The sequence below is a fragment of the Gorilla gorilla genome, chromosome 21 (assembly GCF_029281585.2).
Source record: "Gorilla gorilla gorilla isolate KB3781 chromosome 21, NHGRI_mGorGor1-v2.1_pri, whole genome shotgun sequence".
Taxonomy (NCBI): Eukaryota; Metazoa; Chordata; class Mammalia; order Primates; family Hominidae; genus Gorilla; species Gorilla gorilla.
In genome coordinates, this window is record NC_073245.2 from 62,032,128 (window position 1) to 62,055,105 (window position 22,978).

Sequence of the window (22,978 nt, forward strand, 5' to 3'; positions counted from 1 at the left end):
ATCCCCAATTCGGACAGCTACCTGGAGAAGTTGACCTCTAAGCTGAAAACTCAAGGATGAACGTTGCCAGGTGACAGGGAGGAAATTACCAGAAATGGTGCTCTGGGCAAAGGGAACAGCGTGTACAAAGGTCAGGAGATCATGCTTTTTTCCGAAAGTGCAAGTGTTTGAGACCATACTGTAGGAAGTGGGAGAGGAAGTGATGAGCTCAGAGAAAAAGACAGAAAGGCAGGGAGCCCACTTAAAGGAATTGCTAATTAACCACCCCCATTCCACTCTTCCCACCCACCTCCCCACCCTCATCCCGCTCCTAGGACCATGACTCAGTCATGAGGTTTTCACACTCTCTCACTTTAAGCTGGGCAGTTTCTGTTTCTCAGCCAATGTGTCGTTCATCAGCAGATCATGTCATCCCCCCCAATCCACAGCATGGTTCCAGAATATCAGCTGATCCTCATGAATTGGACCACAAATCTTCCAGAGTTTTTTTTTTTTATTTATTTCTTTTTTGAGACGAGGTCTTGCTCTTGTCACCCAGGCTGGAGTGCAGTGGCGCGATCTCGGCTCACTGCCTCCGCCTCCCGAGTTCGAGCAATTCTCCTGCCTCAGCCTTCTGAGTAGCTGGGATTACAGGTGCCTGCCACCTACACCCAGCTAATTTTTGTAGTTTTAGTAGAGACGGGGTTTTGCCATGTTGGCCAGGCTAGTCTCAAACTCCTGACCTTTTGATCTGCCCTCCTCAGCCTCCCAAAGTGCTGGGACTATAGACGGGAGCCACCACACCCGGCCGCTTCCAGGGTTTTACAAGGCGAAAAAAATCTTACATTGAAAATCAAGGGCTGTCCCTCTCCCTCTCCCTCTCCCTCTCCCTCCCCCTCCCCCTCCCCCTCCCCCTCCCCCTCCCCCTCTCCCTCTCCCTCCCCCTCCCCCTCCCCCTCCCCCTCCCCCTCCCCCTCCCTCTCCCTCTCCCACGGTCTCCCTCTCCCTCTCTTTCCACGGTCTCCCTCTGATGCCGAGCCAAAGCTGGACGGTACTGCTGCCATCTCAGCTCACTACAACCTCCCTGCCTGATTCTCCTGACTCAGCCTGCCGAGTGCCTGCGATTGCAGGCGCGCGCCGCCACGCCTGACTGGTTTTCGTATTTTTTTGGTGGAGACGGGGTTTCGCTGTGTTGGCCGGGCTGGTCTCCAGCTCCTAACCGCGAGTGATCGGCCAGCCTCGGCCTCCCGAGGTGCCGGGATTGCAGACGGAGTCTCTTTCACTCAGTGCTCAATGGTGCCCAGGCTGGAGTGCAGTGGCGTGATCTCGGCTCACTACAACCACCTCCCAGCCGCCTGCCTTGGCCTCCCAAAATGCCGAGATCGCAGTCTCTGCCCGGCCGCCACCCCGTCTGGGAAGTGAGGAGCGTCTCTGCCTGGCCACCCATCGTCTGGGATGTGAGGAGCCCCTCTGCCTGGCTGCCCAGTCTGGAAAGTGAGGAGCGTCTCTGCCCGGCCGCCATCCCACCTGGGAAGTGAGGAGCGCCTCTTCCTGGCCGCCATCACATCCTGGAAGTGAGGAGCGTCTCTGCCCGGCGGCCCATCGTCTGAGATGTGGGGAGCACCTCTGCCCTGCCGCCCCGTCCGGGATGTGAGGAGCGTCTCTGCCCGGCCGCCCCGTCTGAGAAGTGAGGAGACCCTCTGCCTGGCAACCGCCCTGTCTGAGAAGTGAGGAGCCCCTCCGCCCAGCAGCCGCCCCATCTGGGAAGTGAGGAGTGTCTCCGCCCGGCAGCCGCCCCGTCCGGGAGGGAGGTGGGGGGGTCAGCCCCCCGCCCGGCCAGCCGCCCCGTCCGGGAGGGAGATGGGGGGGTCAGCCCCCCGCCCGGCCAGCCGCCCCGTCCGGGAGGGAGGTGGGGGGATCAGCCCCCCGCCAGGCCAGCCGCCCTGTCCGGGAGGTGAGGGGTGCCTCTGCCCGGCCGCCCCTACAGGGAAGTGAGGAGCCCCTCTGCCCGGCCAGCCGCTCTGTCCAGGAGGGAGGTGGGGGGGTCAGCCCCCCGCCTGGCCAGCCGCCCCATCCGGGAGGGAGGTGGGGGGGTTAGCCCCCCGCCTGGCCAGCCGCCCCGTCCGGGAGGTGAGGGGCGCCTCTGCCCGGCCACCCCTACTGGGAAGTGAGGAGCCCCTCTGCCCGGCCAGCCGCTCCGTCTGGGAGGGAGGTGGGGGGGTCAGCCCCCCGCCTGGCCAGCCGCCCCATCCGGGAGGGAGGTGGGGGGGTTAGCCCCCCGCCTGGCCAGCCGCCCCGTCCGGGAGGTGAGGGGCGCCTCTGCCCGGCCACCCCTACTGGGAAGTGAGGAGCCCCTCTGCCCGGCCAGCCGCTCCGTCCGGGAGGGAGGTGGGGGGGTCAGCCCCCCGCCTGGCCAGCCGCCCCATCCGGGAGGGAGGTGGGGGGGGTTAGCCCCCCGCCTGGCCAGCCGCCCCGTCCGGGAGGTGAGGGGCGCCTCTGCCCGGCCGCCCCTACTGGGAAGTGAGGAGCCCCTCTGCCCGGCCAGCCGCCCCGTCCGGGAGGGAGGTGGGGGGATCAGCCCCCCGCCTGGCCAGCCGCCCCGTCCGGGAGGTGAGGGGCGCCTCTGCCCGGCCGCCCCTACTGGGAAGTGAGGAGCCCCTCTGCCCGGCCAGCCGCCCCGTCCCAGAGGGAGGTGGGGGGATCAGCCCCCCGCCCGGCCAGCTGCCCTGTCCGGGAGGTGAGGGGCGCCTCTGCCAGGCCGCCCCTACTGGGAAGTGAGGAGCCCCTCTGCCCGGCCAGCCGCTCCGTCCGGGAGGGAGGTGGGGGGGTCAGCCCCCCGCCTGGCCAGCCGCCCCATCCGGGAGGGAGGTGGGGGGGTTAGCCCCCCGCCTGGCCAGCCGCCCCGTCCGGGAGGTGAGGGGCGCCTCTGCCCGGCTGCCCCTACTGGGAAGTGAGGAGCCCCTCTGCCCAGCCAGCGGCCCCGTCCGGGAGGGAGGTGAGGGGGTCGGCCAGCCGCCCCGTCCGGGAGGGAGGTGGGGGGATCAGCCCCCCGTCCGGCCAGCCGCCCTGTCCGGGAGGTGAGGGGCGCCTCTGCCCGGCCGCCCCTACTGGGAAATGAGGAGCCCCCCCGCCCGGCCAGCCGCCCCGTCCGGGAGGGAGATGAGGGGTCAGCCCCCCACCCGGCCAGCCGCCCCGTCCGGGAGGGAGGTGGGGGGTCAGCCCCCCGCCCGGGCAGCCGCCCCGTCCGGGAGGGAGGTGGGGGGGTCAGCCCCCCGCCCCATCCGGGAGGTGAGGGGCGCCTCTGCCCGGCCGCCCCTACTGGGAAGTGAGGAGCCCCTCTGCCCGGCCACCACCCCGTCTGGGAGGTGTACCCAACAGCTCATTGAGAACGGGCCATGATGACAATGGCGGTTTTGTGGAATGGAAAGGGGGGAAAGGTGGGGAAAAGATTGAGAAATCGGATGGTTGCCGTGTCTGTGTAGAAAGAGGTAGACATGGGAGACTTTTCATTTTGTTCTGTACTAAGAAAAATTCTTCTGCCTTGGGATCCTGTTGATCTGTGACCTTACCCCCAACCCTGTGCTCTCTGAAACATGTGCTGTATCCACTCAGGGTTGAATGGATTAAGGGCGGTGCAAGATGTGCTTTGTTAAACAGATGCTTGAAGGCAGCATGCTCGTTAAGAGTCATCACCACTCCCTAATCTCAAGTACCCAGGGACACAAACACTGCGGAAGGCCGCAGGGCCCTCTGCCTAGGAAAACCAGAGACCTTTGTTCACTTGTTTATCTGCTGACCTTCCCTCCACTATTGTCCTATGACCCTGCCAAATCCCCCTCTGTGAGAAACACCCAAGAATGATCAATAAAAAAATAAATAAATAAATAAATATATATTAAAAAAAAAAAAAAAAAAAAGAAAATCAAGGGAGCATTACTAAATATTATAGCACTGGGTGCATCGCCTACAGATAGGCAGGCAAGTTTTGTTCAACTGGAGGCACTTTATGACTAGGTCTAAAGTCGCCATTTATCTGAGATTGTCCTATCTCTAGCAGCTGGGTCTCATTTCATGCTCAGAGGAAACTTACGAGGAAAATGCTTTTGCTATCCCCACTTCACAGAAGAGAATTGAAGCCTAGAATGTAAGACACTTGCCTCAAATCTCATATACCCGATCACTTTTTTTTTTGAAACAGGGTCTCAAGCAGCCACCCCGACTGGAGTGCAGAGGCTGGAACACAGTTCACTGCAGCCTTGACCTCCCTGGGATCAGGTGATCCTCCCACCTTAGCCTCCCGGTTAGCTAGGACTACAGGTATGCACCACCACACCTAGCTAATTTCTGTATTTTTTTTTCCGAGACAGAGTCTTACTAAGTTGCCCAGGCTGCAGTGCAGTGGTGCGATCTCAGCTCACTGCATGAGATCATCTGCTGGGTTCAAGTGATTGTCTTGCCTCAGCCTCCCAAGTAGCTGGGATTACAGGCATGTGCCACCACACCCGACTAATTTTTGTATTTTTAGGAGAGATGGGGTTTCGCCATGTTGACCGGGCTGGTGTCAAACTCCTGACTTCAGGTGATCCACACACTTTGGCCTCCCAAAGTGCTGGGATTACAGGTGTGAGCCACTGCACCCGGCCACCTGGCTAATTTTTAAAAATTATTTGTAGAAATGAGGTCCTGCTATGTTGTCTAAGCTGGTCTCTAACTCCTGGGCTCAAGAGATCCTCTCACCTTGGCCTCCCAAAATGCTAGGAGTACAGGCGTGAGCCACTGTGCCCAGTCATGGTCTTTGTTTAATCTTTTTACAGTAGAGCATCCCCATTTACGACATGGGAAAACAGAGGCCCAGAGAGTTGAAGCAACTTGCCAGAGACATAGCAAAAGTAAGGGAGTGCTCCTACACTGCTGATAGGAATGTAAAGTGGGGCAGCCACTTTAGAAAACAGTGTAGTAGTTCCTCAAAACGCTAAACAAGCCAGGTGCAGTGATCCAAGTGCCTGTAATCCCAGCACTTTGGGAAACTGAGACGGGAGGATCACTTGAACTTGGGAGTTCGAGACCAGCCTGGGCAACCTCGATAGTGAGACCCCGTCTCTATTGAAAAAAGAACAAAAAGTATAAACATAGGGTTACCATATCATCCAGCAATTTTCCCCCAGGTATATGTCCAAGCATTGAAAACACACGTCCTCACAAAATTTGTACATGAAAGTTCACTGCAGTATTATTCATTATAGCTCAAAGTGAAACCAATCCAAATGTCCAACAACTGATAGATGGATATATATATTTTAGACAGAGTCTCCCTCTGTCACTCAGGCTGGAGTGCAGTGGTGCAGTCTCGGCTCACTGCAGCCTCCACCTCCTGGGTTCAATCAATTCTCCTGTCTCAGCTTCCCAAGTAGCTGGTATTACAGGTGCCCACCACCACACCCAGCTAATTTTTCTATTTTTGGTAGAGACGGGGTTTCACCATGTTGACCAGACCGGTCTTGAACTCTTGACCTCAGGTGATCTGCCTGCCTCAGCTTCCCAAAGTGCTGGGATTACAGGTGTGCGCCACCACGCCCAGCCTATAAATGAGTAAATAAATGTATCCATACAATGGAGTCTTACTGAGCAATAAAAAGAAATAGAGGCTGACACTTACTACAATACAGATTAACTGGAAAAACATGTTAAACAAAAGAACTGGCGGGGTGCGGTGGCTCATGCCTGTAATCCTAGCACTTTGGGAGGCAGAGGCGGGCAAGAGTTCAAGACCAGCATGGGCGACACAGTGAAACCCCATCTCTACTAAGATACAAAACATTAGCTGGGCGTGGCTGCGCGCACCTGTAGTCCCAACTACTTGGGAGGCTGAGGCAGGAGAATTGCTCGAACCTGGGAGGCGGAGGTTGCAGTGAGCCGAGATCGCGCCACTGCACTCCAGCCTGGGCGACAGAGCGAGACTCCGTCTCCATAAAACAAACAAAAAAACGAGCAAAACACAAAAAACAAATGAACAGCATAAAGGAGCATATGTTACATGATTTCATTTATGTGAAATGTCCAGTATAGGCAAATCTGTAGAGGCAGAAAGTAGATTAGTGGTTGCCAGGGCAGGGGGACTTGGGAGAAAATGGGGATTGACTGCTAACGTGTATGGGGTTTCTTCTGGGAGTGGTGAAAATGCTCTAAAATTGATTGGGGACTTGGTTGCTCAACTCCAAATGTATGAAAATGAAAACCCATGAAATCATACACTTTAAATAGGTAAATTATGTGGTATCTGAATTATATCTCAGTAAAGCTGTTACAGGAAAATGTTTTAAAAAGTAATAATAGGGGCCGGGTGCACTGGCTCACGCCTATAATCCCAGCACTTTGGGAGGCCGAGGTGGGTGGATCACCTGAGGTCAGGAGTTCGAGACCAGCCTGACCAACATGGAGAAACCCTATCTCTACTAAAAGTGCAAAATTAGCCGGACGTGGTGGCACACACCTGTAATCCCAGCTACTTGGGAGGCTGAGGCATGAGAATTGCTTGAACCCAGAAGGTGGAGGTCGCAGCAAGCCAAGACAGCACCACTGCACTCCAGCCTGGAAAACAAGAGGAAAACTTTGTCTCAAAATAATAATAATAATAATAATAATAATAATAATAATAATAATAATAATAGGCCCCAGCACAATGGCTCACGCCTGTAATCCCAGCACTTTGGGAGGCCAAGGCAGGTGGATGACTTGAGGTCAGGAGTTCGAGACCAGCCTGGCCAGTATGGCGAAACCTGGTCTCCACTAAAAATACAAAAATTAGCCTGGTGTGGTGGTGCATGCCTGTGGTCCCAGCTACTTGGGAGGCTGAGGCAGAAGAATCTCTTGAACCCGGGAGGTAGAGGCCACAGTGAGCTGAGATCACACCACTGCACTCCAGGCTGGGTGACAGGGCAAGACTCCATCTTAATAATAATAATAATAATAATAATAATAATAATGGGGTAGGCTGTGATCATGACCTAAACCATGATCTATGTTTGAACATCTGCACTTACTATGTGTTCAACTAGCCTGAGCCAAAATGAGCAAGGAGGGGAGCAGGGTATATTAGCTCACACTGTTGAAAAATCCAGGAGTATTTCAGGCGTGGCTGGATCCAGGAGCTTAAGTAATGTCAGTGGGACTTTGTCTTGCTCTATTTCTCCAGTTCAGATTTGCCCTGTGCTGCCTTCCTTTTCAAGTAGGTGACAAAAATGGCCTTGGCAGCTCTAGACTGGTGAGCTCTTACTACCTCGAGGGAGTATCTTTTTCCTTATGGTGTTTAGTAAAGATCTGATGGAAGGTTCACACTGATCTGACTGGGGTCACTTTTGAATTAATCGCCATAGCCAGGATAATTTTCTGCTCTGGTGGGCTAAGACTGGGTGATACGACCCATTCTAGAGCCAGGTTTGTGGTCAGCTTCACCCAAACCATATAGATTATAGGGGTGGGGTAGTTCCCCAAGGGAAAATTAGGATTCTGGGCAGGCTCAAGTCACAGATGCCCACAGTATTCGGACACTGTGGACCCTGCTGCCCAGGTTTGACCCTTGCTTTTTCCACATGCCAGCTATGTGACCTTGGCAAAGTTCTTTTTTTTTTTCTTTTTCTTTTTCCTGAGATGGAGTCTCATTCTGTCACCCAGGCTGGAGTGCAGTTGTGTGATCTTGGCTCACTGTGACCTCTGCCTCTGGGGTTCAAACGATTCTCCTGCCTCAACCTCTCAAGTAGCTGGATTACAGGTGCCTGCCACCACACCTGGCTAATTTTTGTATTTTTTGGTAGAGACGGTGTTTCACCATGTTGGGCAGGCTGGTCTCAAACCCCTGACCTCAGGTAATCTGCTCGCCTCAGCCTCCCAAAGTGCTGGTATTACAGGTGTGAGCCACTGTGCCCAGCCTCCCCAGATTATTATTATTATTATTATTTTTTTTTTTTGAGATGTAGTCTCACTGTGTCACCCAGGCTAGAGTACAGTGGCGCAATCTTGGTTTACTGCAACCTCCGCCTCCCAGGTTCAAGCGATTCTCCTGCCTCAGGCTCCTGGGTAGCCGGGATTACAGGCGCAAGCCACCACGCCAGGCTAATTTTTGTATTTTAGTTAGAGACGGGGTTTCACCATGTTGGCCAGGATGGTCGCGATCTCCTGACCTCGTGATCCACCTGCCTCGGCCTCCCAAAGTGCTGGGATTACAGGTGTGAGCCACCGCACCCGGCCCCCCAGATTATTCTTTACAATGGACAATCCACAGCCACAAAGCTAAGAGCCAGGTGCTTGGTTTTTCAATTTTTTTCTTTCTTTTCTTTTCTTTTCTTTTTTTTTTTTTGAGACGGAGTCTCGCTCTGTCACCCAGGCTGGAGTGCAGTGGCGCGATCTCAGCTCACTGCAAGCTCCGCCTCCCGGGTTCACACCATTCTCCTGCCTCAGCCTCCCGAGTAGCTGGGACTACAGGCGCCTGCCACCACGCTCGCCTAATTTTTTGTATTTTTAGTAGAGACGGGGTTTCACCGTGTTAGCCAGGATGGTCTCAATCTCCTGACCTCATGATCTGCCCTCCTCGGCCTCCCAAAGTGCTGGGATTACAGGCGTGAGCCACCGCGCCCGGCCTGTTATTTTTTCTTTAAACAGTGAAGAGGGATTCAAGGAATCTCTCCTTAAAGGCAAAGACCCTGCCCAACTGAGTGTTGAGGCCTTTGTGGTGGACTGACCTGGGTTAATTTCTGGCTCTGGGTTCTGCCTTGGGCAAATCACTTTCTTTCTCTAAGCCTCAGTTTCCTCCTCCATGCAATGGGCAGAGTAGAGGGGAATAAATGAGAATCATCTCAAGTATTGACTAGCTCAGCACAGTGCCTAGAATCTGTATCTAATAAGTGAACTTTTATTTTCCCTTTTTTTTTTACTTGTTTATTTGACTACATGAATACCTTCAAAAAGTACAGAGTGAAAGTAGAGTGAAAAATGGGTGGGTCTCCTTTCCTCCCTGTTCCTTTACCCACCCACTTCCCTTTCAGAGATATAATCAGGATTACAGGTTTCAAAACGGTTTTGAATTTATAGGACTATAACAAGAATAATTCAGAGAATTCCATATACCCTTTACCCAGAATCACCTGTCTTTACTATTTTGCCATGTTTGTTTTATTATCTTTTCTTTCTTCATGTGACTATGTTTATCATTATTATTTATTTTTCTGAACTATTATAGTTTTCATACATCACGCCGCATTTACCTCTTAATATTTCCGCATATGTTTACTAAGAACACGATATTATTTGCTGTAATCACAGCACTGTTACCAAATTCAGAAAATTTACCTTGATGCCCCATTTACCTCATAATATTTCAGCATGTATTTCCTAAGAACAAGATATTATTTGCTATAGGCTGGGCGCAGTGGCTCACTCCTGTGATCCCAGCACTTTGGGAGGCTGAGGCGGGTGGATCACCTGAGGTCAGGAGTTTGAGACCAGCCTGACCAACATGGCGAAACCCTGTCTCTACTAAAAATACAAAACTAGCTGGGTGTGGTGGTGCACACCTGTAACCCCAGCTACTTGGGAGGCTGAGGCAGGAGAATCGCTTGAACCCAGGAGGTAGAGGTTGCAGTGAGATGAGATTGCACCACTGCACTCCAGCCTGGGCAACAGAGTGAGACTCTGTCTCAAAAATAAAATAAAATAAAATAAAATAGATATTATTTGCTGTAATCACAGCAGTGTTACCAAAAAATTTACCTTGATTACCATCCATACGCCAATTTTGTCAGTTGTGGTAAAAAAAAAAAAAAAAAAAAAATCCCTTACAGCTTTTTCCCGCCTGGTGCAGGATCCAGTTCAGGACCATGTTTTGTCTGTCTTTTTTTTTTTTCTTCTTGAGACGGAGTCTTGCTCCGTCACCCAGGCTGGAGTGCGGTGGCACAATCCTGGCTCACTGCAACCTCCACCTCCTGGGTTCAAGCAGTTCTCCTGTCTCAGCCTCCCGAGTAGCTAGGACTGCAGGCGCCTGCCACCACACCCTGCTAATTTTTGTATTTTTAGTAGAGACGGGATTTCACCTTGTTGATCAGGCTGGTCACAAACTCCTGACCTCAAGTGATCCACCCACCTCGGCCTCCCAAAGTGCTGGGATTACAGGCATGAGTCACCGCGCCTGGCCTAATTGTCTCTCATCTGAAATGATGCCTCTGCTTTTCTTTGTCTTTTATGACCTTGACATTTTTTGAAGAATACAGGCCAGTTATTTCACAGAATGTTCCTCATTTGGGGTTTGTTTAACAGATTACCCCAAATTTCTGTAGGATAGGAATTCAGGAAGGGCATAGTGGGGAAAAATTCTATCTGCTCTAAGGCTCTCTCCTGTAATGCCAGCACTGAGGCCTCAGCTGGAAAACTCAAAGGCTAGAAGCGAGAGTTACCTGAAGTCTCACTGTCTGGCAGCTAATGCAGGCTGCTGGCTGGGGCTTAGCTGAGGCTCCACACATAGCCTCTCTACGTATCCTGAGCTTCTTTCCAACTATGGCAGCTGGGATGGAAGGGCAAGCATCCAAATGGAGAAAGCCATACTGTCGTCTTTTTTTTTTTTTTTTTTTTTGAGACGGAGCCTCGCTCTATCGCCCAGGCTGGAGTGCAGTGGTGAGATCTCAGCTCACTGCAACCTCTGCCCTCAGGGTTCAAGTGATTCACGTGTCTCAGCCTCCCAAGTAGCTGGGATTACAGACACCCGTCATCATGACCAGCTAATTTTTTTGGAGACAGAGTTTTGCTCAGTCTCCCAGGCTGGAGTGCAGTGGCGTCATCTCAGCTCACTGCAACTTCCACCTTCTGAGTTCAAGTGATTCTGCTGCCTTAGCCTCCTGAGTAGCTGGGATTACAGGTATGTGCCACCACGCCCAGCTAATTTTTGTATTATTACCAGAGATGGGGTTTCACCATGTTGGCCAGGCTGGTCTCGATCTCCTGATCTCAGGTGATCCACCTGGCTCAGCCTCCCAAAGTGCTGGGATTACAGGTGTGAGCCACCGCACCCAGCCACTAATTTTTATATTTTTAGTAGAAATGGGGTTTTGACATGTTGGCCAGGCTGGGTTTGAACTCCTGACCTCAAGTGATCTGCCCATCTCGGCCTCCAAAGTGTTGGCATTACAGGCGTAAGCTGCCACACCTGGCCTGTCAATATTGTTTTAATGATGGTTGCTCCTTCTCAGGCTTTCCTCACATACTTTTTTTTTTTTTTAGACAGGTTCTGGTTCTGTCACCTAAGCCTCCTGAGTAGCTGACATTACAGGTGTGTGCCACGAGCTTGGCTAATTTATTTACTGTTTTGTAGAGATGGGAGTCTCACTATATTGCCCAGGCTCATCTCAAACTCCTGGCCTCAAGCATTCCTTCCACCTCAGCCTCCCAAATGGCTAGGATTACAGGTGTGAGCCACCACACCCAGCCCTCCCTCATACATTCAAATGGCCAACTCCCTTGGCTTCCTCAAGTCTTTGCTTAAATGCCACCTTCTCAGGAAGTCATTTTCTGAACACTCTATTAAAAATTGCAACCTGCCCCCAAACACGTCTTGCACTCACCATCCCTGTCTCTGCTTAAATTTTCTCCATAGCACTCACACCATCTAACATACTGTGCATTTACTAGTTTATTTTTATTTTTTTGAGACAGGGTCTCACTCTGTTGCCCAGGCTGGAGTGCAGTAGTGTGATCATGGTTCATTGTAATCTCTGTCTCCTGGACTCAAGCAATCCTCTCACCTTAGCCTCCCAAGTAGCTGGTACCACAAGTGCACATCATCACACCTGGCTAATTTTTGTATTTTTTGTACAGAAGGGGTTTCGCCATGTTGACCAGGCTCGTCTCAAACTCCTGGGTTCCAGCGATCCACCCGCCTCAGCCTCCCAAAGTGCTGGGATTATAAGTGAACCATCATGCTGGGCAATTTATTTATTTATTTTCTGTTTCCCTCTACTAATGAATCAGCTCCAGGAGTGCAGGGACCTTGTCTGTTTTCTACACAGATGCGTTCCCAGCACCTAGCACAGTGCCTAGCAGGTACGTGAATGAATGAATGAATGAATCCATGCATGCATGAATGAAGTATCTTTGTACAAACCATGAACCATGTACATGTTAGGTGTCTACAACTTGTCGTTTGAATTAATGAATAAAAGAACAGGCAAGGCGCGATGGCTCACACCTGCAATCCCAGCACTTTGGGAGGCCGAGGTGGGCGGATCATCTGAGGTTGGGAGTTCAAGACCAGCCTGACTAACATGGAGAAACCCTGTCTCTACTGAAAATAGAAAATTAGCCAGGCATGGTGGCGCATGCCTGTAATCCCAGCTTGGGAAGCTGAGACAGGAGAATCGCTTGAACTCGGGAGGCAGATGTTGTGGTGAGCCGAGATCGTGCCATTGTGCTCCAGCCTGGGCAACAAGAGCGAAACTCCGTCTCAAAAAAAAAAAAAGAAAGAAAGAACAGACAGCACCAACCCTCCTTGTAAGTTCAATATGAGGTTGATCTGAAGCTGCCACCCAAGGCTACTGATCAAAATATCCTTCTAAACAAGTCTGTCCCACAGTTCCGGCGTCGATAATATGGACAGTCAGGCTGGCTGGCACCAGACTGGACCCAGATGAAGGAATGGAATCAGGCCACATTACAGGGGCAAGAGGAGCCTTGTGGCCAGAGGCTCTAAGAGGTCAGCAGCAAGTCATGCATCTGAAGAGGAAGTTGATTGCTGTACCTCAAGCTGAAACAGAAACTGCGGTGGCTAGCAAGGAAGGGTCCCCACCTGTGCGCCTCAGCCCCTCGGCCATTGCCAGCTTCCAACAGACCACAGAGACTTTTGGGGGAAAACTTTTTTATTGAAGTGTAACAGACATACAGAAAAGTGCACAAATAAGGAAAGTGCACAGGGGAGCGATGGCTCAATACGTTTTCACAAAGGCAGACAGCGGGGTAACCAGCCCCCAGCTCAAGGAACAGAACATTCCCCGCCCGGGAGAAGCTCCCTTCAAGTCTTTCCCATCCTAAGCGATAACCGTTATCCTGATTCCAACAGCAGTGACGATTTTTGCCGTTTTTTGAACTTGATGAAATGGCAGCACATAACATGTATTCTTTTGTGTAAGACTTACTTACTACAAACTTTGTATGTTTGTAGCAACAGCCTTTTGACCCTGTCTCTTCCTCCATGCCCTCAAAGAGAAAAAGGAACCTAATAATAACACAAAATAAAGCGAAAGAATACTTGCTTGACTGGTTTAAATGTGCCATCTGGCCGGGCACGGTGGCTCATGCCCGTAATCCCAACACTTTTGGAGGCCGAGGCGGGTGGATCACTTGAAGTCAGGATTTCGAGACTAGCCTGGCCAACATGGTGAAACCCCATCTCTACCAAAAGTACAAAAATTAGCCGGGCATGGTGGTGGGCACTTGTAATCCCAGCTACTTGGGAGGCTGAGGAAGGAGAATCGCTTGAACCTGGGAGGCGGAGGTTGCAGTGAGCAGAGATCGTGCCTCTGCACTCCAGCCTGGATGACAGAGGGTGACTCCATCTCTCAAAAAATAAAATAAAATAAAATAAAATAAAATAATAAAATAATAAAATAAAATAAAATAAAATAAAATATAAAATATAAAATAAAATGTGCCATCCATTCTTTCACGCTTCAGCCACCCAGTGGGCTGGAACTGTTACTGCTTCCATTTCAAATATTGGGAGGCTGAGGCACAGAGAGGTTAAATAATTTGCTCAGCCAGGAAGTGAAGGTCTGTATTTAAAGCCAGGTCTCTCTGATCTCCAAGCTCATGTTCTAACCCAGCATACACTCCTTATCAATAAAATGACCATGTATTGAACACCCTCTTTGGACTGAATACTATACTTCAACTTTATGTCCATTGTCTTATTTGATTTTCCCAGCCGTTGATGAGTAATATACCATTATCCTTGCTTAGCAAATGATGAAAGCAGGGTTCAGAGAGGTTAAGGAACTTTCCTAACATCATACAGCCCAGGAAGGCATGAAATAAAAATTTAAACTCTATTTTATTGATTCCAAAGTCCAGTGCAGAACGATATCAGTACCCAGCATTTATGCGCATCTTTCAAATATACCTTCTGAGGCCCTGCAGGGTGGCTCATGACTGTAATCCCAGCACTATGGGAGGCCGAGGTGGGTGGATCAGTTGAGGTCAGGAGTTCAAGACTAGCCTGGCCAATATGGTAAAACCCCGTTTCTATTAAAACCACAAAAATTAGCTGGGTGTGGTGGCACACGCCTGTAATCCCAGTTACTTGGGAGGCTGAAACAGGAGAATTGCTTAAACCCCGGAGGCAGAGGTTGCAGTGAGCTGAGATTGCACCACTGTACTCCAGCCTGGGTGACAGAGCAAGATTTTGTCTCAACAGAAACAAACAAACAAAAACAAATATACCTTCTGAGTTTTTCAAAAAAGAGACAACAACAATAGCAGTTACCTTTTATGGATTATCTCAGAGTCAGATGCTTTGGTCAAAGATTGCAAATGATCCCTTAATGTGTGTTCTTGTCTTCTCTCTCCTAGTAAGAGTATACCTGATTTTTAGCTTGGCACATGGCTTCCCATGGCTTTACTGCCTATCTCAGCCTTCCTTGCAGCTAGGGGTAGCCACATGACTAACTTATAGCCAGTGAAGAACTGTTCCCCGACATGCCCACATGGCTCATGTCAACCCCAGCATTACATCATTTGTTTAACCTCTCAGTTTCTCTGTCTTGGAAATAGGGATTTAAATATTTATTTAAGCCAGGTGTGGCTGAGGTGAGAGGATCACTTGAGGCCAGGAGTTCGAGACCAGCCTGGGCCACACAGTGAGACCCCTGCCTTTACAAAACAATTTTTTAAAAAAATTAGCTGGGCATGGTGGTGTGTGCCTGTAGCCCCAGCTACTCAGGAGGCTGAGGTGGGAGGATTACTTAAGCCTGAGAGGTTGAGGCTGCAGTGAGCCTTGATTGCGCCATTGTGCTGCAGCCTGGATGACAGAGCAAGACCCCATCTCAACATATGTATATACATCTATCTATCTATCTATCTATCTATCTATCTATCTATCTATAGCTATATCTGTCTCATCTCTCTCTCTCTGTCTATATATATATATATAAATATGTTCTTTTTTTTTTTAATTTAACAAAAGCAGGAAGTAGACAGACACAGTGGGTGGTTCATGCCAGTAATCCCAGCACTTTGGGAGGCCAAGGCGGGAGGATTGATTGAAGCCAGGAGTTTGAGACCAGCCTGGGCAATATAGTGAGACCCCTAACTCTACAGAAAGTTAAAAAAAAAAAATCAGCAGGGTGTGGTGGTATATGCCTGTAGTCCCAGCTTCTTCACAGCACTGCACTCCAGCCTGGGCAATAGAGCATAACCCTGTCTCTTAAAAACAAAAAACAGGAATATATGTATTAGAGTCACCTTGAGTGTGGATTGGGAGAAGAAGCTAGGACAGGAGGGACACTAATGGCTTTGTGTTGGGTAAACAAACCCTGTTTATTGGGAGACCACCTGCTCCAGAAGAAAAGACACCAGGTGAAGACAGGAAGCTGGGTGCTGCTAACTGAATGAGCTGGGACAAGGCCCTTCCCCTACCTGGGGATAGATAATAAAAAATATTTTATTGTATATTTTTAAGGTAGTAGTTCCTTGTCTGCAGAGTGGGGATTTAGATTACACCTATCCTTTTGGTTTTGTCTACTCACTATGAATTCCCCTATCATAACAGCATCCTAATTTCTCTGGGAGCCCCCTTCTTTACTCCCTGTCCATGTGAAAGGCATGCAGCACTAACTTTATCCTTGGTTCCAGGAAGGCCAAATGCTCCATGCTGGCCAATCAGCACCCCTCATTTCTCTGCCCATAGGGATTGGCTCAGAAATGGGCACCTGCCCCAAGTGGACCAGTGAGTTATCCCTCAGGTTTTTGCTGGGATTGTTTTGCTTCTGCTGCGCTAGGCCGGTGTGAAGAGGGTCTGAAGCTCAAAGGTAGCCACCATTGTGAGAGTGAGAGAAAGACTGAGCTCTGATAACTTATGAACCCCTGAATCCAGCTGTACCTGAAGGCAGCCACATATTCCTGAACATGTTATTCTCCATGAGTCAATATGGTTCCTCTTTGTTGTTTTTTTGTTTTTTGTTTTTGAAATGGAGTCTCGCTGTCACCCAGGCTAGAGTGCAGTGGCGCCATCTCAGCTCACTGCAACCTCCACCTCCCGGGTTCAAGCAATTCTCCTGCTTCAGCCTCCTGAGTAGCTGGGACTATGGGCACGTATCATCACGCCCAGCTAACTTTTTTGAATTTTTAGTAGCAACAGGATTTTGTCATGTTGGCCGGGCCGGTCTTAAACTCCTGACCTCAAGTGATCCACCTGTCTTGGCCTCCCAAAGTGCTGGGATTACAGGCATGAACCACCGCGCCCATCCTCAATATGGTTCCTCTTTGGACTTAAGTCACTGTAGCAGATGACGTGGCTTCTGTGTCCACATCCCCTTGGCGTTCATCCTTTTGACCCACAGTGAGTGGATGGCTTCAAATTTCCACACCTATGTTTGCAGCCCGAGGGCTTTGCTCTCACATACGCTCTGCATACACAGTCTGAGAATGCTGGGGGCTTCACCCTCCCCTACAAGCAGCCCTTAACCAATGAGTGACAGGGGCTAGTGGATAAATGTCCCCACTCCCTTGCCCTTCACCTGGAAAATTCTGAGGTGTATTGCACTCTGTGTCCCACAGTTCCCCAGCAGGGTTGAGCCCCAGCTGCCCAGAGTGATAACCTGCTCAGTAACTTACCTTCTATTGGCTTCTTTCCCTTCCCTGTCCTACTTCCCTCCCCGACCAGAGCTTCCTGGGATCATTTCTCAAGTAAACAATTTAATATCTGCACACAAACCCTTGTCTCAGATCTGCTTCTGCAGGAAACCAAACTAAACGTTTCTCAAGATTGGTTTTCTGTCACGCACAGCTAAAGCTGCTCTGGCAGACGCATGGTTCAAGCATTCTTTTAAAATATTTGCCTCATAACTGTATTTTTCCAGCCTGCTTTTCAGCTCAAAGGAAGTATATGCACTGTGAGTTGACTTACCAGTGTGCATAGCAGAAAGGGACCCAGTAAGAGAAAGCCCCCTGAGAGGCCCTGGGACAGCTGAGTGATCCACCCTGGCTGCCTCCTCTCCACCTCATTCTCACACACTAACCTTTCCCTAGCCTTTTCATTCCAAGGCTCCTAGCCAGCGCCCCCCCACCTGCCTTAGGAGATAACCCTAGTTCCTTCCTCGGATTCTTTCATCTGCAAGGCCTCAGTGTTCTTGTCCGGCCAGTGATAAGTACATTCAACGTCATTTTCCTGTCCCTGATCTTTGAAAGAACCCTACCCATCCGGGGCCTGTGATGTAGACTCAGACTGGATGTTCCATCTTGGGGATATAATCAGTGGGAAAGAGAGAGATTCCTAAGAGGTCATCATTCATTCATTCATTCATTCATTCATTCAACAAATATTTACGGAGTGCTTGGGCAAGGAATTCTAAATTGCAGAGTCAACTAGAGCCAGCTTAAGCAGAAAAGGATTTTTTTTTTTTTTCTAAGATGGAGTCTTGTTGCCCAGGCTGGACTGCAGTGGCACAATCTCGGCTCACTGCAACCTCCGTCTCCAGGGCTCAAGTGATTCTCCTGCCTCAGCCTCCCAAGTAGCTGGGATTACAGGTATGCACCACCACGCCTGGCTAATTTTTTGTATTTTTAGTAGAGATGGGGTTTCACCATGTTAGCCAGGCTGGTCTCAAACTCCTGGCCTCAAGTGATCCACCTGCGTCGGCCTTCCAAAGTGCTGGAATTACAGGCATAAGCCACCGTGCCTGGCCCACAAAGGGATTTATGAAAGGTAGGAAGTACTCTAGATGTTAAATAGCCACAAACGGTACAGCCAGGAGCATCGATGCCAGGAGCAACACTCACCTTCACTGTTGAACTGTTCTAATCAAAATATCACTGCTGCTGCTGCCCCCCTCTCCCGAAACTCAGGACCTAGGTAGCTAGAGACAGGCTGCTAGAATTGCCCCATGCTTCCCCAGAAGGACCAGATACCTCTTCCACTGTGCTTGCCAGAAGACTCCACCACTTGGCATCCTTCTGCTTGCTTCTGTCTCCAAGGCTTACTAGGGGAACCCAGATCACATAAGGCACTCTTGCTGCAAAGAAATCTTAGAATGTAGTTTTTCTCTCTCTGGCCTTTACAGTACAGGAGGTCATACTACAGGGGAATGGGATAGGTGAGTGAGCCAATCTGTAGTATCTGCCGTAGGCTCACAACAATGATAAAGTCAGGGCTGGGCACAGTGGCTCATGCCTGTAATCTTAGCACTTTGGGAGACCAATGTGGGAGGCTCCCTTGAGGCCAGGAGTTTGAGACCAGCCTAGGTAACAGTGGGAGACCACTCCATCTCTACCAAAAAGAAAAAAATTAAGTGGTGGTGTGTGCCTGTAGTCCCGGGCTGAGGAGGGAGGATTACTTAAGCCCAGGAGTTCGAGGCTACCAGTGAGCTACGATCACACCACTGTACTGCTGCCTGAGCGACAGAGCAAGACCCTGCTCTAAAAAAGAAAAATTAAAATAAAAAAATTTTAACGATAAAATCAGAAGAGTCCCCTGCTTTTCAGGAACTCACCATTGAGAGGGGGATATCAACACCAAGCAATTCCAGGAGGCAGAGCATTCCAAAAGGGAAATTATAGACAGTTACACACACATAGACCAAGAAAACTCAACCTATTCTAACAGGACCTCCTGAAACAGGTGCCGTTGTACATGATGTGTGAAGGTGTTTAGAGGCTAACCAGGCAAAAGAAGGGCAAGAGGGAACAGCACTTCAGGCAAGGGAAAATCTCATATGCAAAGGTCCAGTGGCAGGGAAGGTGAGGGGTGCAGGAGGAAGTGAGAGAAGGCCACTTCTCTCTGACTGGAGAACAGAGAACAAGGGGAACAGAGGGAAGGAAGAGGGGCGGTAAGGGAATAGACCATGACCTTGTGGTCCATGATGTGGAATTCAAACTGTCTCCTAAGGCCAGTGGTGACCACTGAAGGCTTATGAATAAGGCAGTGACATAATAGCAACTGCTAATATTTATTTATTTATTATTTTGAGATGGAGTTTCACTCCTGCTACCCAGGCTGGAGTGCAATGGTGTGATCTTGGCTCACTACAACCTCTGCCTCCCAGTTCAAGCGATTCTCCTGCCTCAGCCTCCCAAATAGCTAGGATTACAGGAGCCTGCCACCACGCCCAGCTAATTTTTTGTATTTTTAGTAGAGATGGGGTTTCGCCATGTTGGCCAATCTGGCCTTGAACTCCTGACCTCAGGTAATCCCCCCACCATGGCCTCCCAAAGTGCTGGGATTACAGGTGTGAGCCACCGTGCCCTGCCTGCTGATATTTATTGACCACTTATTCAGTGCCAGACTTTTTTCTAAGCTGCTAACATGTATCATTTAGTATGTATTTGCAACAACCCTGTAATTAAGGTTCTCCAGACCACGAGCAAATTACTCAGCCATTCTGTGCCTCAGTTTCCTCATATGCACAATGGGAGTAATCATAGAACCTACCACAAAGAGTTAGTATGAGGGTTACAATGAGTGCTTGGCACATGGGAAATGCTGTGTATGTATTAGCTTTTGCTACTATTATTCCCATTTTATAGATGAAAAAGCTGAAGCCCAGAGAGATGAATCAGTTTGTCTGAGGTCACACAGCTAATGCTAATAAGGCATAGAATGAACAGGACAGGTGTGGCGAAGGTGGAAGTGCTGGTGGGCGTGGAGAAGCCACATCTTCATCCTAGGAGTGATGGAAGTGTGGACCACCCATTGGGACCCATGTGGCCAGCCTCTGTTCTGACTGGTCAGTGCCTAGGTCATGCCAGTTCTTAAATATTTCATTATCACCCCGTTATTACTACATATATGACATTGTTTTGTGGATTTAATATTTACACAAACGGTATCATACTAAATGTTAACTTCTGCAAGTTCCTTTTCTCACTTAACATTATTGTATGTTTAAGATCTGTTTAGATCTAGTTCATTCATTTTATTTTCTTTTTTAGAGATGGGGTGTCACTATGTTGGCCAGTCTGGTCTTGAAATCCTGGGCTTAAGTGATCCTCCCACCTTGGCTTCCCAAAATGTTGGGATGACAGGCGTGAGCCACCGTGCCCAGCCATTCATTCATTGTTTTTTTTTTGTTTTTTTTTTTTTTGAGACAGAGTCTCGCTCTGTCACCCAGGCTGGAGTGCAGTGGCTCACTGCAACCTCTGCCTCCTGGGTTCAAGCGATTCTGCCTCAGCCTCCTGAGTAGCTGGGACTACAGGCACATGGCACCACACCTGGCTAATTTTGTATTTTTAATAGAGAAGGGGTTTTGCCATGTTGGCCAGGCTAGTCTCAAACTCCTGATCTCTCAGCTGATCCACCTGCCCTGGCCTCCCAAAGTGTTGGGATTACAGGCGCGAGCCACGCCATTCATTGATTTTAATTGCTCACTGGTATTCCTTTACAGGAACATGTCATGGTCTCCTTGCCCACTATCCCATGGATGCCTATTTAGTCCACTGCACTTTGGACCCATTGTAGGCAAAGCTGCCACACCCAACTTTGCATATGTTGGAGCTTCTCTAGGGTGAATACCAGGAAGTAGGATCACTGGTCTCAGAGTTCATACGTTTCAACTGCCAAGCAGCAGTGCATGAAGAGTTCTTGTTTCTGCACTTCCTTACCCATGAAAATAATACCACTACCCCACATGACACTTACTATGTGCCAGGCATCTTTCTAAACATCTAACATGAAATAACTCATTTCACCTCTCAAAAAACTTTGAGGTGAGGTACTATCATCATCTCCACTAGATAGATGGAGAAGGAAGACACAGAGAGGGCAAATAACTAGCCCAAGGTCACTCAGCTAGGAATAGTAGAGCATGGCATGAACCCAGAGAGGCTGGTTCCAGAGCCTGGGCTGTTCATCACTCTTGTAGGCCTTGGAATTTTCTGGTTTTGAAGTTGCTGCCAGTTTATGGCTGTGAAATGTCTCTAAGTGCTTTAAGTTGCATTGCCTGCTTAGAAGGCACGTTGAGGACCTTTCCATCCATTTTTTGGCCAATCAAGCATCCTCTTCAGAAAAATGCCTCTTTCTAGCCTTGGCTGTCCCTGAGTTTCTGATCTTTTCTGCAAGTATGCCTGGAGGCCAGGACTTGGGGCGGGGCCTGGCACAGTGAGGGCACTTGGTAAAAATGTACCAGACTCACCAGGCATGGTGGCTCATGCCTGTAATCTCAGCATTTTGGAAGGCTGCAGCAGGCAGACTGCTTGAGCCCAGGAGTTCAAAACCAGACTGGTCAGTGTAGTGAGACCCTATCTCTACAAAACAAAAATTAAAAATTAGCTGGGCATGGTGGCACATGCTTGTAGTCCCAGCTACTCAAGAGGCCTCTGAGATGGGAGGATGGCTTGAGCCCAAGAGGTCGAGGCTGCTGTGAGCTACGATTGCACCACAGCACTCCAGCCTGAGTGACAGGGCAAGACCTTGTCTTTGGGGGAAAAAAAAAGTGTTCACTTTGGCAGCGCATATACTAAAATTGGAACAATACAGAGATTAGCATGGCCCCTGTGCAAGAATGACATATAAATTTGTGAGGTGTTCGATATACAAAAGAAAAAAGAAAAAAAAGTGCCAGACTGACTGGTGGTGTCTTTCACGCCTCTCACCCTCTCTTCCTCCTGGGAGGCCAATGCTGATGAATAAAGCTTCTGCTTAAGTCACTGGCCCACATCTGTGCTGTGCTGGGCACGCACAGTGGCCCTCTTGCCTCAAGCTCATTTCCTCTTCTGTTATCTGACCCTAATCTAGTTCATGATCTGACCTCATCTCCTTCGACTCTCCTTGTCTCTTGTTTCTCATGAACCCCACCGGCTGTCCTCCTGTCTCTTCAGTGGCCAAGTTCATTTCTACCTCAGGACTTTTGCATGTGCTGTTTCCTCTCTCTGGAACATTCTTCCCATAGTGGCTCCAACTCATCCTTCAGGCCTCAACTCAAATGCCACCTCCTCAGAGAGACTTTCCTGATCACTCTGTTTAGAAGAAACAGAGGCATGAAGAGATTGAGCATGATTGTCAAAAATTGTACAGCTGGCTTATTGATGAGATTTTTGAATTATGTTATCTTATTATGTGCCTATATTTCTAAATTTTTTCTACAGTGGTGATGTATTCCCTGTGTGAATTTTTTAAACCTCAAGTTCAGGCTGGGCATTGAGGCTCATGACTATAATCCCAGCACTTTGGGAGGCTGAGGCGATAGGATCGCTTGAGCTCAGGAGTTCAAGACCAGCCTGGGCAACATAGTGAGACCCCATCTCTACAAACAATTTTAAAATTAGCCAGGGATGGTGGCATGCACCTGTAGTCCCAGGTACTGAGGAAGAAGAGGTGGGAGGATGTCTTGAGGCTAAGAGTTGGAGGCTGGAGTGAGCTATGATCACACCACTGCACTCCGGCCAGGATAACAGAGCAAGACTGACTCTTAAAAAAAAAAAAACAGGCCGGGCATGGTGGCTCATGCCTGTAATCCCAGCACTTTGGGAGGCTGAGGTGGGCAGATCACGAGGTCAGGAGATCGAGAGCAACTTGGCTAACACGGTGAAACCCCGTCTCTACTAAAAATATTTAAAAATTAGCCAGGTGTGGTGGCGGGCACCTGTAGTCCCAGCTGCTCAGGAGGCTGAGGCAGGAGAATGGTGTGAACCCAGGAGGTGGAGCTTGCAGTGAGCCGAGATCGCGCCACTGCACTCCACCCTGGGCAACAGAGCAAGATTCCGTCTCAAAACAAAAACAAAACAAAACAAACAAAAAAAGCAAAAAAGAAAGACCTCA

At 49.6% G+C, this 22,978-nt stretch overlaps 1 non-coding gene across 1 annotated transcript; it reads left to right on the forward strand.

The window, feature by feature from the left end:
* Positions 1-21,653: 21,653 nt before the first annotated feature.
* LOC115931819 (U6 spliceosomal RNA) lies at positions 21,654-21,757 on the forward strand. The gene has a single exon (XR_004068264.2). It is a non-coding gene; the product is annotated as a U6 spliceosomal RNA (small nuclear RNA).
* The last annotated feature ends 1,221 nt before the right edge of the window (positions 21,758-22,978 follow it).